This window comes from Sorex fumeus, unplaced genomic scaffold, assembly GCF_029834395.1.
Source record: "Sorex fumeus unplaced genomic scaffold, SorFum_2.1 ptg000009l, whole genome shotgun sequence".
Taxonomy (NCBI): Eukaryota; Metazoa; Chordata; class Mammalia; order Eulipotyphla; family Soricidae; genus Sorex; species Sorex fumeus.
Window position 1 is genome coordinate 18,424,833 of NW_026606066.1, and position 27,984 is coordinate 18,452,816.

Genomic DNA, 27,984 nt, shown 5'->3' on the forward strand with positions numbered 1-27,984 from the left:
ATGTTGCATGGGTGATTCTTAGAGCTCTTATCTTTATCCACCGGTTTATAGCTGGTCCCAAGATTTTCCTCACATCAGGGTATTTGTAAAACATCATATCATTTTGGTTAATTAAGTCTCAGTAGTAAAGCCCTCACTACTGTGGAGTATGAGTAGTGGAAGTGAGTCCAGTGGAAAATAAGCAGAAAGCAATTGAAAAACATATGTGTCTTCATTTTTTCATAGACCCATGGTTTTTCAAAAATATAATCAATTGAGATATTTTGGACTTCTAATATTGGTCACTACACTCTGGGATATTTTTAGTGTTGAGTATAACATCATCACTTCCTGGATGAGGAAATGTTTGCTTTCAAAAGACTGCTGTGGTGAAACATAAGCCTCAAAAGCTTTCATTTCTATTCTTGTGTGGATACCAGTAAACCTTGGACATAAGACCAATCTCATTATACTTCTGCACAATTGATGTGAGTGGCATCATTAGCTTTTATATATGTGTATGTATAGCACATAGCTAATGATGCTGTTCACATTAATTATATTATGTAAATGTAAATTATGTAAAATATTTATTATGTAAATATATAATTGTCACTGTCACTGTCCTCCCGTTGTTCATCGATTTTCTCGAGCAGGCCTAGTAACGTCTCCATTGGAGACTTTGTTGTTACTGTATTTGGCATATCGAATACATCACGGGTAGCTTGCCAGGCTCTCCGAGAGGGGCAGAGGAATCGAACTCGGGTCAGCAATGTTGGCTGTGTGCAAGGCAAAGGCTCTACCCACTGTGCTATCGCTCCAGCCCAAATATATAATTATATATTAATTATATGTATGTGTGGGCCACACCCTGCAGTGCTCAGAGGAGTTATTCCTGACACTGCACTCAGGAATTACTCCTGGTGGTGCATGGGGGAACCACATGGGATGCCGAGGATCAAACCCAGCTTGGTTGTCTGTAAGTCAAGTGCCCTTCCCACTGTACTACCACTCTGGCCCCACTATGTTACAGTTTAACTTAAAATTCTCATCACATCCAGTTGCATTGTTGCAACAGATGCATAGCCAAACATTTTAAAATAGGAAGTTTTGTGTTTTGTTCAGCATCTCTGAACATTTAAACTCAGTCATTTGGGGACAGGGGTAGTCAAATAATATTTTTAGAAGAATTAATATTCAAGTGCTGTAGCGATAGCACAGTGGGTAGAGCGTTTGCCTTGCATGCAGCTAGCCCGGCCGAGCTGGGTTCGATTCCTCCACCCCTCTCGGAGAGTCTGGCAAGCTACCAAGAGTATCTCACCTGCACGGCAAAGCCTGGCAAGCTACCCATGACGTATTCAATATGCCAAACACAGTAATAAGTATCACAATCTTACTGGGCCCGCTCCAGCAAATGGATAAACAACGGGAGGACATTGACAGTGACAACATTCAAAGCAAAACTAAGCAAGGTAAAATGAATGCCCTATAATTTTGTCCACCCATTATAGAATGTTGTATATAAGCGTCATTAAAAATTAGTTTTAGTCACCCAATAGGAGAAAAAGAACAAAAGGGAATGCCCTGCCACAGAGGCAGGGTGGAGGGGGGAATGAGGGGGTGGGAGGGATACTGGGACTGGTGGTGGTGGAGAATGGGCACTGGTGGAGGGATGGGTATTTGATCATTGTATAATTGAAACTCAAGCACAAAAATTTGTAAGTCTACAACTGTACCTCATGGTGTCTCACTAATAGAAAGGAAAAGAAAAAGAAAAAAATTGTTTTAGTAAGTAAACGGAATATGATCTAATATAGAAGAAAGGGTATTTTTCACAATACATTTTTTCCTAATATTAATTTTCTGAAGCTTTTGCATTTTTGCTTTAGATTTGGGGCCATACCCAGTGATCCTTGTGCATTATCCCAAACTCAATGCTCAGGTGCTTCTCCCAGTGAGGCTCCAAGAATCAGTGGCAGAGGGAATGGAACCTGGGCTTCCCACATTTAAATTGTGTCCCCCACCTCATTGAACTGTCTCTCTGAATTTGGAGTTTTAGCAATTGAAAAAAATTTTTTTTGGTTTAAGGATTACACCAGAGCATCTGAGTATGGATTCCTGGGACCAAAACTCAACGTGCCTTCCAGTGGGGCTCCAGAGTCCATGTGGTGCAGGTTATGAAATCTTAACACCACATATGAAACTTGTACTTAAGCTCTTTGACCCTTTATTTGCGAATTTTTAATCCACACAAGGGATTTAAAATACACATTAAAATTCTGTGACTCCCAAAATCTTATTTTAATGCTTCCCTGTCTCCAAGAATTCAGCATTTTCCTTGATAATTTTTATTCTCATGAGTTGAATTTTAAGAGGAATATTTTCTATAAATATTTATCTCTTAGATGATTTTTTGTTGTTATTCTGAGCTATACCTTGTGGTGCTCAGGACTTACTCATCACTCTGCACTCAAGGATTACTCCTGGAAGTGCTCAGAGAACCATATATGTGCCAGAGATTTGAAAGGGGTTAACCTTGCATCCTGTACTCCTTGAAATATTCATCTTGATTAAAATCGACTTCACTTTTTATGAATTAATAGAAACCATTGTAAATATAGTAAAGAATGAAAGAACGACTTGGGAACAAAGACAAAGCAATGACTGTTTTGAAAATAAGATTTTTATAGTTTCACATAGTTAATTAATTGTAGTTTTATATAATTAGTAAATTTTGAAGACTTAGATTTTGTTTGGGATTTTCCATAGCCTATTTATCTCTCCCTGTTAGTGACTATATTCTTTTTTTTTGTTTGGTTTGGTTTTTTTTTTTTTTGCTTTTTGAGTCACACCCAGTGATGCTCAGGGGTTACTCCTGGCTTTGCACTCAAGAATTACTCCTGGAGGTGCTTGAGGAACCATATGGGATGCTGGGAATAGAACCCAGGTCGACCGCATGCAAGGCAAACGCCCTACCCGCTGTACTATCACTCTGGCCCCTAGTGACTATATTCTTACAAAGATATGCAACTTGCTGTCTGTCACCCATAGTATCTGGAAGTGCATTGGTCATCATATAATGCTTAGAAATCTTCATTGAATGAGTAGGTTAATTTTAGAATATTTTTACACTTTATTGACAAAGTTGTATTCATTTAAGATGTCCAGTATGTATGAATTATATCATAATATGTACATTTTGTGAATACTCAATATTTATCCTATATAAAAAGTATTGTATATTAATTAAATCACTTAAGGTACTCCAGATTATTTATGCATAATGTATAGAGAGTGCTATATGTATACATTGTGAGATTACCACCAAAATCAAGCTCATTAACATTTTAATCACCTTGTTTGGGAGTAAGAAGGGCAACCATTTGAGATCCGCTCTCTTGAAAATTTGAAGTATACCACACATACTTGTAAAAATGTTAAACAGTTCTTGAAAATCGAGAGGATGTGTACTGTATAGTTATTAAAAACACAATAGTACAAGGTAAACTCAAAGCTATCTGGAGCACTCAAATTAATACCATTTATTCTGATCCTTGGAAAGTTTTTTCCAAGCTCCAGAGCCTACAGGCACTGCCTAGTAATTTTAAACATGTCCCCCTTTACTCATTTCTGGAAAATACCATTAACTTAGATCTCATTATTTGAGACAAACCCTCCCCTCATGCAGAACATTAACTTCTATGCCCTGTGATTTTTAACCACTCATCTCATGCAGAATATTGTCTTCTATAACCTGTGATTTTTTTCTTACTTATTTTGAGGGAAATTGAGGCAATACTCAGTGGTGCTCAGGGTCTATTCCTGGCCCTGCACTCAGGGATTGCTCTTGGCAGTGCTCTGGGGTACATGTATAGTATATGCAATCCAACTTGGGTCAGTGTAGTGCTAGGCAAGTACAATTGACCTACCCATGTTTTTAAACATGTGATTTTAGTAAAAATCTCTTAAAGTTGATGAATTGACCCTCTTCTGGTAAAATCAATGGTAACACTTTTCTATGCAAGATACCTCTTGAGTCCTATAACTCGTGAATTCACAAAGTCTACACAATGTTCATTTGAACTTTACCATGTCTTAGAACTGTGGTTCAAAGTGTTTTCCAGATAAAAGTGATATTTTGATGTTTTATTAGGTTTAGGATATTCCAGGACAGGCAGTTGTTATGATTACCTGGACAATTCCCTGGAAGGGATGACCATTGTTTTATTTTTATAGAATTAACCATTTGCTAGATATTTTGATAAAATAATTTTATTATTGTTTTAATATATTCTCATAACTTCTCTGGATCATCATCATTACAAGAATGTGTGGAGGAGGAAATATACATTGTGACATTATAACCAGAAATATTATATGCAAGTAAAGAAAGCAGCTGCAAAGTTTGATGAGTTTTTCCCCAGAACTGCTGTTAATGTACTTCTCCTTGTGATTTTTCAAGGGTTCTGAGGGAAACATTTGCTGATACTCCTCTGTAAGAAAATGGTGATATGCATCATTGAACAGCTTGTAATTGAATGTGTGATAAGAACCATAATGTGAGATAAACAGTGGGAGGAGGGGTAAGAATAGAAAATGTGACCTTAGAAGACACTGTGGGCTACTGATAGTCTGATCTCAAGTACAAAACCGTATTCATTATTTTATAAAGTTGAGCAAACTTGAAGAAAAATATTCCATTAAACATATTTTTGAAAAGGATCTAATATTCTATGTATACTAAAATAAGACAGAAACAATAGCTGATTCCCATTGGGAATTTAAAGAATGATAGAATGTAATGGGCTTCTGGGAGCCATGTGGTTCCCAGATGGCAACAAGGATAATCCAATATGGCCTCAAGTGAAAACCACATAAATATGGGGCCACATCATGAGCCTAGGGGTCACAGAGGGAAGCGAGAAACAAAGAAATTAGAAAGTCACTTTGAAAACAGCAGGAAGAAGTTTGAGAAACTCTCTTTCTGACTCTCCCTCTGTCTCTGTCTCTGTCTCTCTTTCTCTCTCTCTGTTTCCCCCTCTCTCCCCTCTCTCTTATTATATCTCTGCATCTCTCACAGCTATGTGGAGGGACCCAGACCATCAAATGCAAAGCATGAGTAGAAGTTCGAGAATCTGAGATACAGCAATTCTTAGGATTGTAATAACCTAATCTTTGGTAACTGCAATTAGCATCTCCTTTCCCACTGGTTTTGTTCTCAGTTAGTTTCTGGAGACACGCGGCTAATATCTCCTGGCTGTAGTATAATGTGAGTTTTGAGCTTTTGAATAAATTCAATAAGAAAAAAATGTGGTCAGCATATTCAATTTGGTTTTGAATGAACATTTCTCTTCCTCTTTCTGTAAGGAAGAGAAGACTGTTCAGACTTTCCTTGTATATCACTGACATTGATGGAAATATCTTACAGTGAGCATGCTGTTTTACATTTGCATGAGGAAAATTGGTTTGTCTTGTTGACATAATGCTACTTGTGATATTGTGAAAATGTTACAATAAAAAGCAGGCAAGATGAAGTATTTTATGTGCATCTTTCATGGCAGCTAACAAATAGAAGATTATTTCATTTACTCTAAAAGTAAAATCTTTGTACATTTCACTTTTGCCAGAGTGGTCCATAGGCACCTTGGACTCCCTGAAAAAAAAGATAACAATATATTTTCATCTCTTAAACTGCAGTACTCAACATTACTTGTTCAATAATTCAAGACTCCAGCAACCCACTTACCTTGCATTTTGATTTGACTCACTTAGTCAGAGCTTCTGACTGAATGGAGTAATTATTTTCCATTTTATAGGCTAGGTACAGAATTTGCTTTTATATTTTCCTTGTTTGCTCCAAGATCTAAAAAGCTTCTCTTATTTTGATGCTAAACTTAAAAGCACAATTATACCAAAATTCAGATAAAATTTTATATAACTGTTTTATAGTAAATGTAGAAAACTGACAATGATTAGCACTTAACTAGGTTAGCAACCATGAAAATCTAAATATTGAGGTAGGACTAGTAATGTTAATTATACTATTTTTATATAACTCAAGGAAATGAATGATAATATCTATTACTATATCTGAATCACATCACAAAAATATTCCAATTACCCATATCTGTCACTTACTTAACATGTCTACAGGTAGAAAGTAGTATTGTAAATACACTAAATTAAAAACTCAAAAATTAATTTTATCCTTATTATTCTATCTTCACATTAGTGCAGAATATTTTTATCTGACAAAGTAATTTTTGGGTACTATAGGTGACATATTTACAAGTAATGTTAATGTTTAACGTTATTAATTTAAATAATGTAACTTGTTATAAATATGTCTTCAAATATTTGTATTCTTATAAATCTCTTGAGAAGATTATATCCTCTTGTTGTAGTTACTCAGGAGAAATTACAGACACTAAGCAAATGATTGCCCAACTGCAAAACATTGTGGCTTGAAAAATTGACCCAAATAAATGAAATAATCAAAATTCTACTATCCTTCTTCAAAATACCATAATCTTTTCGCTTTGATTTGGATACCAGAGATTTGCTGGAGTGATAGCACAGCGGGTAGGGCATTTACCTTGGATGCAGCCAACATGACTGACCAGAGATTTACTGGCATTATACTTGATTATTCTAGTAATGATGAAATAATAGTGCCTAAAGCAAATTTCCTTATGTTTCTCAAAAGATTTTAAAACTTACCATGCAAATCAGACAATATGATGCTTTCTGACAGCTCAATGGAAGTGTATTTATGTGCCTGCACAGAGTACAGAAGAGAATTAAACCTGTTTCTTCTTTGAAAAGAAATTGAAAAAAAAAGTTGGCGATACTTATAAGATAGTTGCAATATTTATCTATTTGGATTTAGAAGTCACATCTGACTGCGATGACTATGCTCAGGGCTTACGTCTGGCTCTGTGCTCAGGAACTCAGAGGACCATTTGAGGCATCAGGGATCAAACCTGAGTCAGGCACATACGAGGCAAGTGTTTTACCCACTGTACTATCTCCCCAGTCCCTGGGTGCAATAATTAGTCATTTCATATTGGAAAATTTATGTATCTGTTTTGATAGTGAATATATACGTGTGTGTGTATATATATCCATATATATATAAAATAATTCTCCAGTACTGAATTTAATTGGGATTTGGATTAAGACAAAGTTTTTTGTTTATTTTTATATTCTGTCCATAGGTTCTACCTAAGCAGTGCTGGGGGAATTGAAGGCTCTTCCTGATGATCTGGGCTTAATCATTCAACCCTTGGGCCTGATGGTACTCAGGTGTCACTAAGACCAACCTGCAATATAATGCTAGAATAGGTGATGGAACCTGCAGTGCTATTTGACATTTACCATTTATATTTTGGTACCTATAATTTTGATTCCAGTACCAAACACACGCAAGTTGCAAGTTATGTATTCAAATGGGTGTGTGTGTGTGTGTGTGTGTGTGTGTGTGTGTGTGTGTGTGTGTGTGTGTTTATTTCCTTGGCACTAAAATTCCAGGTTTGTTTGTTTTTGTTTGGTGGGAGTGTGTGTTCCTAGCACTACTTGAGAACCTGGAACCACTCCATCTCTGTTAGGATCTAGTAGCAACCTAGAATATAATTTGAGAGTACACATTATATATAAAAGCATAGTTTTTTAAAAAAATTTTACTAGTGAAACACCATGAGGTACAGTTGTAGACTTTGAAATTTTTGTGCTCGGGTCTCAGTAATGCAATGATCGAGTACCCATCCCTCCACCAGTGCCCATTCTCCACCACCACTAATGTGATGAAATCTACATTAGTATCAAATAAAGCAGAAATATTTTCTTCTTTAAAATCAAAGGACAACATGTAAAAGCTAGAAAAGCGTTTTGATGATGTTGAATTTTCAGATTGGAAAATATTGACAGAAAATTTAAATTGAAATGAACACTGTTTCATTCATTTTTGTTTTCCCTTATTATAATAATGGAGTAGTAATTACAACTAAGTAATGTAATTGAGTTCTAGGAAGTTGGAATAAATAAAATTTGATTTTATACTGAAATTTATATTAAATTACTCATACATATAAATAACAGTATAATTTATCCTCTCCAAATAAACAACCCAACTACTCCCAATAATACTGAATTAAAATAATTTCCACAGCACTGTGAAAGGTGAAAGTTGTTAGACAGCATGCTAAATGTACTAAATAGGGAACACCAAGTAAAGGGTGTTTAGAAGATTTGCTCAGGATGTGAGATGGCGTGCTGAAAGTAGACTGTAGACCAAACATGATGGTCACTCAATACCTCAATTGCAAATCACAACACCCTAAAGGAAAGAGAGAGCAAAAGGGAATTCCCTACCACAGAGGTGGGGTGTGATGGAGGGTATGGAGTGCGGGGGTGGGAGGGCTATTGGGATCATTGGTGGTGGAGAATGGGCACTGGTAGAGGGAGGGGTACTCAATCATTGTATAACTGAAACCCAAGCACGAAAGTTTGTAAGTCTACAACTGTACCTCATGGTGTTTCATTAATAAAACAGAAATGCAATAGCGGATCCTATTAATTGTGACATTGTGGAAACCTAAATTGTGTTCCATGCGTGTGTGTGTGTGTGTGTGTGTGTGAACTTAAGTCTGTACTCTACCACTGGTTCTACCTTCATGAACAAGTGCTACATTACCCCTTCCCCTTCCCTTTGGGCTATGATCAGTGGCTATCACAAACTTGGTTGTCCTGCTACTGGAGATTACATACCTTTTCGTGGTTCCAGGGATTATAATGGCAGTACTAGGGGGAGGCCATTTAGCATGTGGTGTGATACTGGAGATCAAATTTATGACCTCATAACAGTAAGGTAGGCACTCTACCAATGAAAAACATCACTAGGTCCTTATATAATAATATATAATAATAATAATATTAAGAGAAACATTATGAGATAGAAAATAAACTTATCCAGGGTTAGAACATATTAGTAAAATTATTATTAAATATTCAAAATTAACAATAATTTTATCTTACTAATAAATAAATTTATTAAAGTTTAATAAATTTTATCTTACTCTTCATCCTAATGCCTACATCTTGTACATTTAAAAACTGTATATACTTTGTCTTAACAATTCCAGGATTTGAGACATTTAATTTTTGAGGAACTTGGATTAGAGAATATATTGATTATCAATTATAAGTATAGGCAGTTTTCCTAGTGTAGTCTGCCCTACTTCATGATTTTCAAAATGTGTTGTCTATTATGTTCTTGTTATGTCAGTGCTGACTTTTTGTTGCTTTCTGTTTCGTCTATGTTTTGGTTGAGAGAGAATAGCAAATATGAGCTTATATATATTCATATATACTTTATGGCGGTCACTTATCAATATTATACTTAAATGTTATGCTAAGATTGTAGTTTCACATATCATATACATTAATTTGGCATAGGTAAATTTTAAAATATGCGTAAAATTAGAAAGGCTGCAAAAGAAAACTAAGAAGTAAACCTGACTAGGAGATTTATAGATACACTAAAAGTGTATATATTAAGGGCTGGAGAGATAGCACAGTGGGTAAGGTACTTGCCTTGCATGCAGCTGGCCTGAGTTCCATCCTGGGCATCTCACATTGACCCCTGAGTACAATCAGGAGTGAGTCCTGAGTACAGAGGCAGGAGTAACCCCTGAGTATTGCTGTGTATGACCCCAAAACAAGAACAAACAAAAAAGCATATATATTAAAAATTCATCTCAATATTAAATAAAGAAATATTTTGGTGATCAAAGAATAAATTTAATCTAAAATAGATACACACAGACTAAATAAACTGTTATTTTTTATGAAGTAACTTAATTTTTCAGTCTTTACTAGCTTTGCAGTTAAAATACTGAAATAAAAAAAGAATACTGAAATGATTGAAACTTCTGATTATTATTATTTTAGGATTCATGATGGCAAGGTATATGTCCTATATTCCCATACATTGCTTAGCAATGACAATCACAGTAACAAGTTTTACTGAATGTTTTATCATTTGCCAGACTGTGGAAAATGCTTTAAATAAATAATTTCATTTGTAGTTTTCATGCTATAAAAGGTTTATTTATAATTAGCAAACTGTAATCAGTTTAGATAATCCCAATATTTTGCAAAAACCAAGGCATCATGGTCAGAAGTTCATCCAACATATGACTTCTCTTCATCTTATCTGATCAAGGTATTGGAGTTGGCCACATTATTTGGTCAAGGAGCTTCTTCAGAACTTATTTAATCTGGTGCTTGTTGACCTTGAGATTCACAATGAACACAGGTATATTTTTCACTTGTATCTTCTTAATGGCTTACTCAGAAGTCAGATAAACTTGATTATGGCATAATGGTGAAGCTTGTTTTTCCTGAGGGCACTTTTCTGAGACTAACTGGCTGTTTTCTCAGATTCAAAATAGGAGCTTGAGAATATGGGTAAGGTGCAGATCTTTTGTGACTTTAGACATCTTCCAACACTTTTGCTTAATTTGGGCTTCAGCTTTGGGAGGGACAGAGGCTTCCTTCTTTGCTTTTAGCATCATCTTCAAGAAAAGTCTACATTCTTATAATACTAGAAACCAAATAAGTTCATATTTAATTGCATGTTTGTGATCATTTTTTCAAAGAACAAACTTAATATATCAAATACTCACTGTCATTTAAGTATGACATTAATAAACTGAAATAAACTAACAGATCATATATAATTTAGGGTTTGGGGATACAATTAGTTTGTTTTTAAATAGGTATAGACCCATGGTAAATAACTTTTTGATATTAGATAATTATGAATTTTCTTATTGATATGTACAGTATTGTCATTGTAATTGAGTTCACTCTCCAGATTCCCTGCAGTAAATTTATTGATAAGTCAAATTCAGTATTCGGAAATAAGAATAATGAAATAATTGAATATTCTCAAATATTTATCTTAAGGCTTAATTTATCTTTAAAAGTTTACTATAAGAATTGTTTCTGTGTGTCCAGACTGCACAGTAGGTTACTGTTGCTGGGCCAGCCCAGGGGGGAAGGGGTACTGTCCCTCCACCTGCTCTCCCTTGGTGGCTTGGTGGCCGCCATCTGCCAGAGGCCATTGGACAGTCAGGTTTGGGCCCGCAATGATGAGACACGTGGGGCCTCAAGGGATGGTGGTGGAGCCGGCCCTTCCCTCCCCACCCCAACGAGACCCCGAGTCACTGCCGAGAAATGGCCTCTCTGGCTCCTGATCAAGCTGCTTTATGGCCATGATCCCAGAGACTCAGAAACAAATTGTGGAACCCAGCGGCTTTTCGCAGAAATGCATCCAGTCCCTACAGTAGGTTACCAGTGCTGGGCCACCCTAGGTGAGAATAGGTTTTGTGCCTTGGCCTGTTCCCCCTGGCAGCCCAGCAGCCGCCATACTCCAGAGGTCACTGGACAGTCAGGTTTGGGTCTGCAGTGACGAGACACGCAGGATCTCATGGAATGCGGATAGAGCTAGCCCTTTCCTCCCCGTCCCAACAAGACCCCGAGTCGTTGCCCACGAACGGCCTCTCTGGCTCCTGATCAAGCTGCTTAACAGCCATGATCCCAGAGACTCAGGAACAAATATCGAAACCCAGCAGCTTTTGGCAGAAATCTGTCTAGATATAATTGTTAAAATTTCAGAATTTCAAAATTCTCCACTACTGCAGCCACATGATATCATATGTTATTCATAACCAGCAATAGAAAACAAATTGTCTACTGTTGCCTTTTCAGCAGATCTGAGTGTTGGGGTAAAGTCCCAAATAATAGTGGTGGGTCTGGTGTCAAAATATTGAATGTAATCAAAGTAGAGAGAGAATAATGTGAAAAATCATCTGCCCCACAGGTAGGGAGAGGGCGTGGGATGGGGGTATACTGGGGTTTTTGTGGTGGAAAATGGGCACTGGTGAAGGTATGGGTGTCTCATTGTATGAACGAGATTTAAACCCGAAAGCTTTGTAACTGCTCTCACGGTGATTCAATAAATAAAATTATAAAGAAATTAAAAACATAAAAGTAAGGCGGTATTTATGACCAATTTAATCAGCTAATCAGTGGCTGAATAAATAGCAGTACTCCTACATAAAAAAATTTTTTTTCGCGCCTTAAATTTATTTCTTTCTTTATTTTTTTTTATAACTTTCAGCTTTCCGCAACTTTTTTTTAATTATTATTATTAGTGAAACACCATGAGGTACAGTTGTAGATTTACAAATTTTTGTGCTTGGATCTCGGTCATACCACGATCAAGTACCCATCCCTCCACCAGTGCCCATTTTCCACCACCAGGATAATATCCCTCCCCCTCCATCCCCCCATCCCCCCATCCCCCCCTGCCACTGTGGCAGGGCATTCCCTTTTGTTCTCTCTCTCCTTTTGGGTGTTGTGATCAGCAAAAGAGGCATTGAGTGGCGAACATGTTCAGTCCAGTCTACTTTCAACCTGCATCTCCCCTCCTGGGAGGATCCTCCAAACACCCTCCACTTGGTGTTCCCCTTTCTATCTGAATCTACATAAAAAATTTTAAAAAATTGATTTCTGCGAATTTTTTATTATGATAAAAATTGTACAGAATCCATTTATTACACAAGTTATTGAACAATCTGCAAATTACTCATATAGTATGTTCTATATCATCAATATAGTTGAAAGGGGCCAGCAGTGTGACTCAGTAGTAGAGTGCATGACTTATGTACAATTCTGCTCTGTAGGTTTGAAGGTTTGGGTTTTATTTCTGGAACTGAAAAAAAAAAATGAATAGGTCCAGAAAGAGGTTAAGGCTTGCATGTAACTTTGCTTTGATCCCCAGGACATATGTTCCCCCAAGCACTGCCAGGAATAACCCCTGAGTACAGAGTCAGGAGTTATTCAAGAATAACTGCAAGTGGAACTCCAAAACAAAGACAAAAAGTATGAATAAATATATCTATTGACATAAATTCACATAAAAAGTTTTCAAAATATTAGAAAAATCATTGTAAAATCTTTTGTGTGGTAGGATACAATAATATCCAGAATGCAATAATATCCAGACATTAACAGAGAAGGGAGGTATATATTCTATATAAACATAGTAAGTCTAAAGAAAAGTTTTCTATTGATAGTGGAATTTTGAGTCGTTTTTGTTATTAAATAGTCCTAACAATATGATATTGAGGCAAAAAACAGCCCTTGAGGTGCTGGTTACAATAGTTTTCTTTGTTTTATTGACACTGTTTTTGTTATTAAACATTTAAAAATATTTTACATTTGTATATTTTTAATTTATTATCGTATGTTTTATATATATGGTAATGGTATTTGCTATGTTAATTCATTAAAATAGGTGTCTAGATTTTATATCTAATACGACCACTGTTATGACATGCTTATAGAATTAATCTTGAATTAAATTACCAATGATAGAATTCATCAGAGTATCATTTTAATTGCTTTATAGAAGCTTTACCAATTTATGTTCCCACTTCTGATATTTGACTACTCTCTAACATTTTGCTAACATAAAACCATGTTGAGTAATATAATTTTGAACTAGTTCCATAGTACAGAATAAAAAATAACTCCCCATATCCATAAACTTTGACTTAGAGTCAATCTTTCAGTAAATACATGTTTTAAAATTTTAGTTATTATAATATCAGTTTTTAAAAAATATTATTTTTAAAAATCTAAAGATCTTGCAATTTCAGGTAGTGATATCAAACAAAGACCATTAACTTTTAGATTTCCAGAATCCAAAAACTTTAGGATTCTAAAATTCTCTCTTCTATGAAGTAAAGTTTTCATTTCTTCATGTATTATTTTGAATTCACAGAACAGTAAAACATTAATGCATAGATATTGTTGAAAAAAAGGAGCTAGACTCTATAATGTTCAGTAATGATAAATAGTTTCAGTGGTTGATTAACCCTCCTTTACTTCTTTTTGCAAATGGGTTGACAGATTATTGACCAGATTATTTACTTACTTTATTGAAAGAAGAAAAATCTCCTCAATTGTTAAGGTATGATAATAATAATAAAAAAGACTAAAATACTGTTCAGTGTCCTCCATATTGTAACTGTAACTTTAGATGCAATTTTTGTTTCTTTGTGGCCAATTCTTGTTTTGATAGCCTCCATCTGTTATTGATTTGCATTCTTTTTGTTGTCTGAATTACTAGGCAAGAATCAAATAATACAACTGGCCCTTCTCTTTTAAAGGCTGGAATAAATTACCTTTTTAGATGCTTTAAAAAAATTTAAATTCCCCACTTAAGTTAAAAGAGAAAGAATTCCTTCAGTTTTATGGTCAACTAGGAACTGCCAACATAAGCACTTATACTGAGTTTCCCTTGCTGGTAATTCATAAGTACATTTTTAGGGTTTCATTTCTTTTGCAAGTAATACTTGGCATTTGTTCTCATATCTCTTTGTTCTATTCAGTTAATAGTCATAGTAATATTAGTTAAAACTTTTTATTTCAAGTGACAAGTGCCTTTCAAAATCTAGTAAACAGAAAAGAGATATCTTAGTTCATGTAAGCAATAATGATGGGAGTGAGGTCATTTTTGGCAAAAATGGATCTGGCCCTCAAACGACAATCTCAATACATGGCTTTTCTCATTACAGAATGCTCTCATTTTCTCCTGCATATGAGTTTCCCCAGAGATTTGTGTAAGATGTAGTTCTGCGTATCACCATACACATAGTCCTAACATTATGATATTGAGGCAAAAAGCAGCCCTTGAGGTGCTTGTTGCAACAGTTTACCTTCTTTGTTTTATTGACACTGGTTTAATATCTCTTCAAATGTATCTAACCACCCTACTCTCACCAGAGATCTTCCATCCCCAATTCACAAGTACCAGTGATTAATCACTATAGTACTTTGGATTCCCTCTCCAGTTTGCTCTCCTGGTAACCTCAATTCTTAGTGAGAATCCAAGAGTTGCTTTAGTTAATTCCATTCTTTATATTCCACATATGAGTAAGATTTGCCTTTATCCTTATGACACATTTTAATTAGCATAATATCCTAAACAAATATATATTATTTTAGAATATAATGGAGAACTAGTACATTATGTAGTAAATCTATTTAATTCATTTGTCAGTTGATGAAACACCTAGGTTGTAGCCATATTTTGATTACTGAAATTAGTGCTGCAATAAACATAAGAGTGCATGTATCTTTTCAAATTCACTCTTTTTTTTTAAGTTCTTTGGATACCTAGAATTAGATTTAGGGATTATCTGGTAAATACTTTTTTCATTTTAGGGGTGCCTTCATACTGTTTTCCATAAGGCTGCACCAATCTTCATTCCCAACAACAGTGTACAAAGGTTACTTTTTTTCTACACTATCAGTACCTCTAGCTCTTGATACAGGCCATTATCATAGGTTTGATGTATCCATTATGATTTTGATTTACATTTTCTTAATAATAAATTATGCTGGTGATTCCAACAATTGAACGGTGAAACAATGGCTATTCTCTTGAGGATTGTTTTAGTTTGTCGATCACGCTCTCATTTCTATTTTTGTCTAATCTCTACCTGAACTCTGCAAGTCGCATTTGCTTGCCTTAGAAGATATCTCAGGTGGCTGTACTGGATTTTCTGAGGATTCTAGGGCACATGTGATAGTGCCTGTTTTTTGCAGTTCTGACCCATGTGTAGCAATTTAATGCATATCCCATCCCGCTCCTACCAGGCAGCACCAGCTCTTGAACTTGGGGTTCATTACCACCTTCCTTTGGACCTTTAGTTGTGGGGTATCCTCATCTTTCTATTGTTGCCAGTCTCTGTTTTCTCTATTTTGTTTGGCACATTAGCTATTTATATATAGCAAAAACAAAACCCAAGAAAATCCTTTTTCATTAGTTCACATGATGAAATTGTTTTCACTGCACCACTTAAGTGATTCTACTTCCTGAAATAGATCCTGATTAGGAACTGCAACATCGGTTGCATGCCCTTCACTGGAGCCAAGGGATGTGGTCTTTTGATGGACTATATATCATGAATTTTCCTATCCTTGTGGTCATAAGAAAGGGATTGTAGGGTATGTTTCTAGGGAAAAATGAGGAACAAAAATAACACTGGGTCACTGATAATAATAGCTTATATATTTGTATATGTCTTGATCCCATAATTAAAAACATGAAGATCTAAATTAAATAATTTAGAAAACAACAATGTACAATAAATTTCTCCCAAATCTGAACAGTAAAAATACATTCACTACTTTATTAAGTTTATAAAATATCTATAGTATAAATATTATAGATATTTTATAAATATCTATACATATTTTATAAACTTAATAAGTAAATAAATACTATAGCTATTTTATAAACTTAATAAAGTAGTTTTTCATACTGATAACTAATATATTAAAAATCTACTGAGTCACAATGAGAAATTCCTTGCTTGTCTTCATTGCACTTTCACTAGAAGTTGCAAAACCAGAGTTCATTATGTACATTTATTTTTTTTCTTTATTTTTGGGTAGCAGTATTGCTATTTATTCAGCCATTGATTAGACTGCATTATGTACATTTAACAGATAAAAAAAACTGTTAAATTAGGTAATTTTCCCTATGTCACATTATTAAGAAAAGATAGAGATGTAAAAGATGTGAATCTCTGTGTTCTTATACTCTAATGCTTAAGCACTTTAAAAGATTTTCATACTAGTAATACTACATTGAACTTGAGTTTCTCTTATATTCAAAAATTATTCCAGATTTCATTCAGTATTCACCTTACAGTAAAATCACTTTATTATAAAGTCATCTATTATAAAGTCTATTTACAAAGAGACTTCTGTAGTGAAATTGTCTTATATAATATCTAGAATAAATGCTTCCTTTCCTTATCCACATTCTATACTTGACATTGGCACAGTGCTCTTCTAGAAGATCAATTGATTGCATGGTTATATATAACCCACTTCTGTCTGCTACCACAGTCAATGTTTATGGAGTATGAAGAAAGAACATTAATATTTATTAAATATGTACTAGGTACTGCACACTTTCTGTAGGAAAACACTCATAAGGTTTCTTACATTTTATTGTGACTGAATGATATGGATGCGTTGTTACATAACAAAAAGTCAGTCCCGCTTTTTCAAGAGGATAAAAAGATGTCAGCATAGCTTATGCAACCATTTAGGGTGGTATTTGGGCATTTCTCCCTACAGGAAAATAATTATATGAATTTCCATGAAGAAAAATGTCCAACATAACAATTAAGGCAAATTCTATTGCTGTTTCATTAAAAATTGGCTGAACATATCCTATAAAGAACTCCCTCTTTTATTCATGTCAGTGGATATTGCTTTTTCTTCTTTTAGGTTTGATTTCTATTTTCTGCAGCTGAGCATGAAAGTACACTGACTAACAGTCTGCAATTTAGCTGTGTTCCTAGGACCATCTGTACGAATTTATGCATTTCCTGGGAATCTGATCAATTCTAGCAGCAACTCTATTTTCTCTGTAAGACTAAGGAACCCTGCAATCAATTTATATTTAAAGGTTGGTTTTTATTCGAGAAATCATAAGCATAAAGTCCAAAAATCTTTCTATGCTTCAAAATTGATTTCCCTGAATAATTCTTTTTCATGCAGACACACATTTTGATGTAATTATAAATGTAGTATCATGGTGCTAGTGTTTAATGTTCATTCCATTATTCCTTCATTCTTTCCTTTCTCCTTTCTTTCTTTAGTTTTCCCTGTCTTTTGTCTTTCTCCCTCCCTCTCCACCTCCCTCCCTCACTCTTTTATTTGCTTGATTTTCACTCCTTTTCCTTTTTGTCCTTATCCATATCTCTTGCCCCGTAGGTAACTTTAAAAAAATGTAGACATGATAAATTACAATACTGTTTCTATTAATGTTTTGGGAATACAGTATCAGTGTAACACACTCACAAACAGATTGTCAACATCCCTCCATCCCTCTACACTGACACTAGGCCCATTCTACAAACTCACCATCCCACTTAACACCACCGCCACCAATTAGCAGTCTCCCTCAATTCTATAGGGAGACTCTTAGGATCTGTTATTATTGGCTATTGTTTTTTTTTGATAAAAAAAACCATCTGATCATGTTTATTGATGTAGACAATGCTTTGATACAATTTAAACATCATTTTTTTATTTATTTATTGAATCACCGTGGGAAAGGTTACAAAGCTTTCAGGTTTAGGTCTCAGTCATGCAAATATCTAACACATTTCCCTTTACCAAAACTTATTTTTTACCATGAAGAACCCCAATAAAACCCCACCCCTCACCCCTCCCAGTCCCTGTGGGACAGATGAATTCTAGTTAACACTCTGTCTGCTTTGATTAGATTCATTGTTTCAATAAAAGATTCACCACTATTATTTAGAGTTTACCCCCCCCCCCAAATCAGACATGCTGAAAAAGCATTGTGAAGTGATTTGCTTTCTACAGCTGGGTTCAAGAATTAAATGTTGGTTTTGGATTTCTGCTATTTTACTTATTGACCCTGGAAGTATTTATACTGAAAGTCAGATAGTTAAGAAATTGGTTTCTGGCTATTGTTTATAGGGGCATATTTATTTTACTTCACATACTAGTGAGATCATTAAGTATTTGTCTTTCTCCCTCTGACTTATCTTATTTAGTGTGATACCCTCCAATCCCATCCAAGTTATAGAAAACTGCAACATTTCATATTTTTTATAGCTAAGTAATATTTTATTTATATACACAGAATTTCTTTAACCACTCATTTGGTCTTGAACTCTTAAATTATTTCCTGATCCTGGTTATAATAAACAGCATAGTAATAAAGATCATAATGCAAATATCTTTTCTAAGGAATGCTTTTGCATTCTTGAGATTGAATACCAGGAGTGAAATTGCTGAATCATGTGTGATGCTGATGGAGTCGTTTGGTGTCTTATGTGAAGTGGGGAGAAGCGACAGCCCCGAGAAGAAAATCGGCTGATTTCTGTCTATCCACCTCTGCCACCCCAGGGAACAGGTAGGGAAATCAAGGACTGTGGGCCTGGCTGCTTGCAGGAGAGGAAGGTCAATCCAAGACCTTATCCAGGCTTTTCAGGTTCTTTCTTTTTCTCTGAACAGAATTTTAGGGGAAGACTAGAAGTGAAGTAAAAAGCAGGTTTTGTTTGTAAGTTTTCAGAAAGGGTAGAGATGGTGCGATGGAGGGGAGGAGGGGAGAGATATGCTTACAAGAGAGAGAACATGGGATTCTCAACAGTGCTCAGGAAGCCCCAGTACACATCCCAGGATCAGATCTGAAAGTATGAAAGTATACATCTCAAGAGGGGAGATGTAGGCAATGCATGTGCTAGCGCTATATACATATGTTAAGTTCAGGGTCACCTCTTCTAACTCTTCCCTTAAAGCCAATATTTTCTTTCCTTTTCTTTTTTAAATAAAGTGAAGTGAGGTAATTTTTATTGGGTGAAACTTAGAAAGATGTGAGAGGACAGTAAAAGAGAAATCTGTGTTAAAGAGAGAAGATGAGCTTCTCCAGAATGGAGAAAAGCCCAAGGTCCATATATTTTTTTTTACTTTTTCATCTAGTTTTAATGGTTAAGATAGAGGTGTGTTAAAATATCCTGCTACTGCTATGATACTATTGATATCTTTTCTCAGGTCTGTTGGCAGTTGCTTTATGTATTTTGATGGCCCTTCATTGGCAAGCATGTGCTAATTAGATTATGACTTCTTGGTGCATACATCCCTTGATCATTATATAATATCTATTTCTGACTACTAAGTTCTATTTTGTATCACACCAGATAACCTTTATTTGTCCTGATAGTACCTTGTAGTTTCCCTCTGCAATTTTGATTCTATCTCTCATCTTAAAGTCAAAGCAAGTGAGCCTCAAGTGCACTTTATAAGTGGTCATTATTTCTCCCCTACTTTTCCCTATTTTATGCTTTTAATGCCTTACTGCTTCTAAGTAGAATTGAATTCCTTTTGAAGGAGACCATTTACTACATCTTAACTGTAGTATCTTATGAACAACTTCCATGTTATTTGTCTCTAAATGCTGGTACCAGTCCTTCAAATTTGAGTGACAATGAAATATTATTATTGTGATGTTTATTTCATGCACTGTGTTCACTATGTTGAACCATTCTCCTCTGGTCAGTCCAGTTTCAGTTGATGGGTCTAAAATTTGAATGTAAGATAAAATATTTTTTGATCTTAGTGTTCTTTGGATTCTAGCTCTATCTTTGGCATTTGTCATTTTAATTGCCATGTGTCTTAGTGTATCTTTAATTACAATATGTTTTCTCTGTGGATATATGTGTTTGGAACTCTGCACTTCTTGAGTATAGGTATGCACTTCTTGAGTATAGGTATATGACTCAATTGTCAGCTTGGGAAAGTTCTCAATGATTCTTTCCTCTTCTCTCTTTCCTCTTCCTCTGAGACTTCTATAATTTGGATGTTGTTTCTCTTTAAATTGTCCCATAGGTATCTGTTATTTTCTTCATCTTCCTCTTCTTCTTTTTTAATTTGAGCTTAAAGGGAGATAGCACTGTAGCATTGTCCTCCCGTTGTTCATCAATTTGCTTGAGCGGGCTCCAGTAACGTCTCCATTGTGAGACTTGTTACTGTTTTTAGCATATCGAATACAACACGGGTAACTTGCCAGGCTTTGCCGTGTGGGCGGGAGCAAAAGCACAGAGGGTAGGGTGTTTGCCTTGCACGCTGTTGACTTGGGTTCGATTCCCCTGCCCCTCTCAGATAGCCTGGTAAGCTATCAAGAGTATCCCACCTGCACTGCAAAGCCTGGCAAGCTACCCGTGACATATTTGGTATGCCAAAAGTAGTAACAAGAAGCCTCACAATGGAGATGTTACTGATGCCCGCTCGAGCAAATTGATGAACAACAGGAGGACAGTGCTACTACAGTGCTGTAATTTGAGGTCCCACAAAGCAATGCTCAGGCCTTAGTCCTGGCTCTACATTCAGGGATCATTCCTGACAGGGCTCAGAGACCATATGGAGTACTGAATATTGAACCTGAGTTCGCTTCATGCAAGTCAAATACCCCACCTGCTTTACTATTACTCCTGCCCCCTATTTTCTTTATTTTTAAAATATTTTTCTCCTTCTATTCTTGATTTATGGCTTTACATGCCTTCTTTTCTTTTTTTTTCTTTTTTTTCTTTTGCTTTTTGGGTCACACCGGGCAATGCACAGGGGTTACTCCTGGCTCTGCACTCAGGAATTACTCCTGGTGGTGCTCGGAGGACCATATGGGATGCTGGGAATTGAACCCAGGTCGGCTGCGTGCAAGGCAAATGCCCTATCCACTGTGCTATCACTCCAGCCCCCTATATGCCTTATTTTTAAACTAACATATTTGTTACTCGTTTTCTGTTGAGCTCATCTAATGAGATTTTTAGTTCACTTACCATGCTCTTCAGATCAGCCACTTCTGAATGCAGATATTTCATGCTCTATAGCATAGTTTCTCTTTCTTTGTTAGAGGTGTTTCTATCACTTCTCTCAATTCACTGGATATCAGGAACACTGTCATTCACTGATGAGGATAGATAGCTCTTGGGTGCTTGGGGATCTTTCTGGATACTTGTTTTCATACTATAGTTTGGGTGAGCTCTTCTACTGCTTCATCACATCTGATATGCACTGTGACAGCTAGGGTCAAGGTTGGGTTACCATAGACTTGGGTTACAATATAGAGTTTACATTCACCAATTCTAGGCAGACCCTCTGAAACTGAGTATGTATGCTTCTGACAGCTGCTGAGGCTTTGCTGTTCTAACCTGTGCTGTCCCAATACTTAACTGTTCCTAGTCCCTCACTCTAGGAACCAGTCAGCACTGTCAGCACTGTTCTCCCGTTGTTCATTGATTTGCTCAAGCAGGCACAGTAATGTCTCTGTCGTGAGACTTGTTGTTACTGTGTTTGGCATATCAAATACATTACGTGGAGCTTGCCAGGCTTTGCTGTGCAGGTAGATACTCTCGGTAGCTTGCCAGGCTCTCTGAGAGGGGCGGAGGAATCGAACATGGGTCAGCCTGGTCGGTCACTTGCAAGGCAAACGCCCTACCTGCTGTGCTATCAGCCCAGCCCTAGGAATATGTAGAGATATAATATGTAGAAATATAACTCTAGGAATATGTAGAAATATATAACTAATATGTAGAAATATATAACTCTAGGAATATATAGAAATATATAACTAATTTTAGGGAATTGTGTGTGCCCTTTTGAGCATAGCTGACAGATTTGAACAACTTGTTGCCACAGTCAAGTTTTAACATACCAGAACTAGTCTTCCTTATTCTTTGAAGTAATTTCTTCAACACTGGGCAGATGCAAACACTCAGATGCAGTATAGGGAGGAGCAGTATTTTCCTGGAAAAGGTAGTGGCAGCAGGTCATCTGGCTTCCTGAAATTGCAAATATGCACATGTTTTAACTGAAAGCCCAAGACCCTCCCAGGTCCAGCCCCTGCCTCCTTTTCAGATTTTGTCTGGGTGGGGATTCTTAAGGCTGCAGGTTCATTTTTAACCTGCTTGCAGAGACTGTTCTGTCCCAGGTATGCACTTTCTCTGTGGGATCACATGCAGGTTTCTATGACCAGTTCTGTATTAAGAAGAGAAATATGACAAAGTTATTAAATACTACTGGAAACTACATGAAGTTTGTTTTCACTTTTGAGTTTTTGGGTTACACCCAGTGATTTTCAAGGTTCCTCCTGGTTCTGTACTCAGGAATCACTCCTGGGGTTCTTGGGGGACCAGATGGGATGCTGAGAATCAAACCCAGGTTGGCAGCATGCAAGGCAAATGTCCTACCTGCTGTAATATGATTCTGGCCTGTTTGTTGTCATAGATCAATGAATTATCCCCATTTTCTGAAGTCATGATGATCTGTGTAGCTACTAAGTGCAGGTTATAATAGGGAAAATATGAATTTCACAAGATAGTTATTGTCATAAACATTTGAAGAAAATAGAGGAAGGCCTTGGAAGCAATTGTAAGTTATTGAAGATGGGGAGCATCTACTTTGAGGAAGGATGGGCTCTATATTGAGTAAATGAAAGCATGTGAACATGAGCATGATGAGTTTAAAAATATAGTTTTTGATAATGTTGTTGTTATATGATTATACATGTGATCTGGGCTGGAGCGATAGCACAGCAGGTAGGGCATTTGCCTTGCATGCAACTGACCTGGCCAACCCGAGTTCGATTCCTCCTCCCCTCTCGGAGAGCCCAACAAGCTGCCGAGAGTATCTCGCCCACACGACACAGCCTTGCAAGCTACCCGTGACGTATTTGATATGCCAAACACAGTAACAAGTCTCACAATGTTACTGGGCCCGCTCGAGCTAATCAATATGATCTGAACAATTGGAAACTGTTCTTTTAAAAGAATCTTTAAGTTTTCCCTATACCCTCCTAATTCCATTGGTCTTACAGTGGTAGAATTCCAAGCATATTTTGAGTATCTTTTATGATAATCTGTCCAATCAATTTTTTCCCTTTGTTGAATCAGTCTTGTAAGTTTTCTAATTTATGCATTTTTTGAGAATAAATTTTTAGGCTTTTAAGTCTCTATTTTCATTTTCAACTAGATTTTCTTTTAATACTTGCACATTCCCAGTAACTTTGGTTATTACTTTGGTTATTTTGGTTACTATTTCCATATCTTTAAATGGAGAAATATGTCATCAATTTTAGAGAATTATTTGTGCCCTTTTGAGCAGAGCTGACAAATTTGAAGAACGCCAATGATAATCACCCAATAGATAAAGCTTTAATTAGGATTGATTTAATTTGTTTATACCTCATTCATTTATATGAAATAGAATGATAAAATGCAATTAATATTTTACAAACACTTTTGGTAATGTGATATTACTTTATGCCAACATGTTAAGGAAAATGAAAATCCATTAATTCTTTAGATAACAATAAACTAAAGGCTAAGTAAATTTTTGATAATTTTACTTCAATATATCAATAGTGATGGTGTTCTTAATTAAGAAATCATTCAAAATAAAGTAAAATATAGATTTATTTTCTTACAAAAAATAGGCCTCAACTTTACATGACAGATTTATTTTCCTTTCTAGACTATCAATGATCTTTATCTATGGGAAGATCTCCTTCAGAAAGAATGATAATTTTGTGTTTTCAAGCATATTAAATACTCAGTAATAGTTTTTGGAGGTGAAACTGAAAACTAAGCTATTTCACTAGACTTAGAAATCTTATCATCACCTTAGACTACTAAATATCAAACTCACATTTTTTTGTATTCATTAGTTGATAGTCCTTTTTGATATAGTAGTATTGTGACATGAGCCAGTTTTTCAAACATGCATAAATGATTAGCTTTAAAGGTCTCAAATTCTTTGATGCTGTGAATAACAAATTTCTTCTCAAGACCCCAGAATTTGGAAGAAAAAATATTTAAAGATGGGAGCGATATAAACCGATATAAAAATATTTTTAACAACCTACATTTTTTTAGGGCCAGTCATCAAATCATCCATTAAAAATAGCACAAGCCGATCTGATCTGATAGCTCAGTCAAAACTACCACTGAGAGGTGCCCTTCAGTGACCTCAGTAAAGTCTAGCATAGCTATTGATTAAAACATGCCAACAAGAGTTATGTGCCTCACTGACCTACAAAAGATGTCCTTTGGAGAAAATGTTGATAAACATGGAAGAGTGTCTTCACCTTTGCCACTCCGAAGGGCAGCTGGGATTTATAGAGTGATTTTCAATAACAACTACCAGCTAGCTAAGAAGGGTAGAACATGGAATTTGGTCTTCATATTTATATACAGTATGGCAGTGCTACAGAAACTTCTAAAAATAAAAAACTGATTCTTGGGTTAGGAAGATATTACAGGGTTTAGGGCAATGCTGGGTCCCAAACATCTCATCCTTGGGACCTACCATTGAAATCTGAACTGATTAACTAAGTGTTGCCAGCAGTACCACTTGGAACCCCATCCTCCCACCCCCCAAGAAATGATCTTCACAGAAATTCTCAATTGAACCCCAGACATGACCACATTTCCTTTAAGTGTACACTTATAGTTTATAATAAATACTTCATCTTATTTTTCATAGGACTCAGAAACTGACATTCTGTAGATGAACACAACAGATTTGTGAGTCTAAATTATACAATTATATCAGTACTTGTATTCTGGGCTGGAGCAATAGCACAGCAAGTAGGGTGTTTGCCTTGCACATGGCCGACCTGGGTTCAATTCCTCCATCCCTCTCGGAGAGCCTGGCAAGCTACCGAGAGTATCTTGCCCGCACAGCAGAGCCTGGCAAGCTCTCCAGGGTGTATTCAATATGCCAAAAACAGTAACAAGTCTCACAATGGAGACTTTACTGGTGCCCGCTTGAGCTAATCGATAAACAACAGAACGACAGTGCCATGACAGTACTATGACTTGTATTCTGAGTCTTTTACAAATATCCCTTCTGAAATATTTTTCAAAATGCCCAGGAGAGTTATGTGTACCTCAAATCAGTCCCAGTCATCGTCTGTCACAGCTCTGGCTGTCACTGGCCCCTGGTGCATTCGGGACTGAAAGTTGCACCCCCAGTGGATAGATGCAATAATGGGCCTATAGGCTGATGGGCTAGTGAAAACTTTATTGAGATCAAACATTGCTAATATGGGAAAAGAGAAACTGTGCTTTGTGCAGGTTGAGGGCACAGGGATAAAGTGGGAAACATTGCAATAAGGGGAAAGTAATGCACAAAGGTGAAGTTAAACATAAGCACCTGGAATTGGGAGTGCCTCTGGGGAACTGGGAGCATCTTGGGAGCCCTATAGTGGATGGTAACAAAGGTAGCAAGGTGATAGGCAATTCTATTAACATAAATTCTCTTTGAGGGAGGAAGGACAGCCCAAAGTCAAGCCTGAGATGCTCATTCGTATGGAGGGACAAGTGATTCAGCAAATTCTGTTAACTGAACTATAGCAATTACAAAATATGGGGAGCTTGCTCCCCTTTGGGTGCTATCCTTTCCCATCTCTGGTACGGTGTCCCTGAAGCCCTTTCACCGTGAGGAAAATCCTCAGAAGATTGCTCAACAGGGTGGCATGGACCAGGAGATTCAGAAAAAGTGCTAAGAGGGATTTAACAAAGGTCATTTGCCGAACCAGGACATTACACTTCAGTTCGAGCTAACAGATTTGCTGCAGGGTTGTATTTCAGGCCTTGATCATTGCCTTATAGACATGGGATTGGAATCAAATAGCAATTTCTTATGATATAACCGAGGAATTGCAAAGGGAAACAGCATCTATGTATTCTTGGGGTACCTCATATGGAGATTGTTTCAAAGTAGAGTTATTGATGGTGAGAATTTTGCAGCACAGCTCTTCTAATTATTTTTCTCACAACTTCACACCCAAAATTAATTGCATAGTTCCATATTACAATCTCCATAAGTCACTCCTCAGAACCAAGTGCCAAATTGGATTGATTTCTAGCACCAGTCACTGCACAGCATCTCTAGAATTGACTTCATCCTCAGATCTCTATCATTTGGAGATTTACACCAAATATAACTTGTTCCACCAAAATTTTTCCTCTGAGGTATATTGTTCCAGGGGCTTGACTGACCTTAGTGTCATTCTTATCCATCAAATACATTTGTGTTGTGTCTGTCACAGAGGCAGGGGGAGGGAAGGGTGGGAGTGGCGGGAGAAACTGGGAACGTTGGTGGCAGAAAAAGGGCGCTGATGGAGGGATGGATACTCGAACATTGTTTGATTGGAGCGTAATCATGAAAATTTGTAAGTCTGCAACTGCATCTCATGGTAATTCACAAAATAAATAAATGAATAATTTTTAAAAATGAAACTTTGATCTTGTTCTCACACACAAAAAATATACGTGTGGATCTGGAGAGCTCCCCATTTTTTATTTCATTAGTTGTCTCTTGTTCTCTGTCTAACTTATAGGTGAGTTTATATTACAGATTAACAATAAAATTATTTATTTTTTTGGTAGTGAATCACCATGAGGTGATTCACTACCAAACTTACGAACGTTTATGTTTGCATTTCAGTCATACAATGGTCATTTACCCATCCCTCCACCAGTGCCCATTCTCTTCCAACAATGTTCCCAGTATCCCTCCCACCACCACCACCCCATCCCCCACCACCACCACCCCATCCCCCACCACCCCACCCTGCTTCTGTGGCAGGGCATTCCCTTTAGTTCTCTCTCCTTTCGGTTGTTGTGGTTTACAATAGAGGTAACAATAAAATTATTTTTTAAAATATTTCATCTCTTTAGGTTTGTACATATGTGACAAGCATTCTTATTTATAAAGTAGAGATTGGGCTATAAAAGGCAGTTCCTTATTTCCTATAGCATAAAACATTTTAATTCTAGGATACAATCTTTAAAACCCCTCAGTTTGGTAGAAGTGACTTTTTTTTAAAAAATTTTTATTAGTGAGGAAGCCTTAAGCATAAGAGAAAGAACACATGGAGAGTGCGGGATCCCGGAGGAAAAAAAAAAAGAAAAAACAGGTTCCAAAAAGAGCCAAGTTCACCCGCAAGTTCCAGATGGAGTAGGCGCCGCATCTCGCCTCCCCCAGATGGAACCCCGGTGACCAGAAGCCTCTACAAACACAGCTCGAGTATGCGGGAACGAGGACTTTTTCTCAAAACCACGCGGCCGCTTACGCGGCCGCGCGACATCTCTCTATATACAAAGTGATCAATGAGAAGTAAACCACCCAATGTTTCTCCCTGAAAGTCAGAGTTAAGTTTGGAGCACGGCCACAGCCCCAGAAACACAAGGACTTAATGCAGAACCCAGCAGCTTAGAGCAGAAAAGTGAAAGGACTATGCGTTAATCCAGGCCATCAAGTCTGCCGGAGGGGAAAGGGTGTTGCCCCATTCGCCCTCTCTTCTCTGGAAAGAAGGAT

General features: G+C 36.6%; 1 protein-coding gene across 1 annotated transcript in view; it reads left to right on the forward strand.

The window, feature by feature from the left end:
- The window catches only part of CSRNP3 (cysteine and serine rich nuclear protein 3), a 222,950-nt gene that overhangs the window by 23,996 nt on the left and 170,970 nt on the right, over window positions 1-27,984 (forward strand). The gene's annotated exons all lie outside the window — the stretch shown is intronic.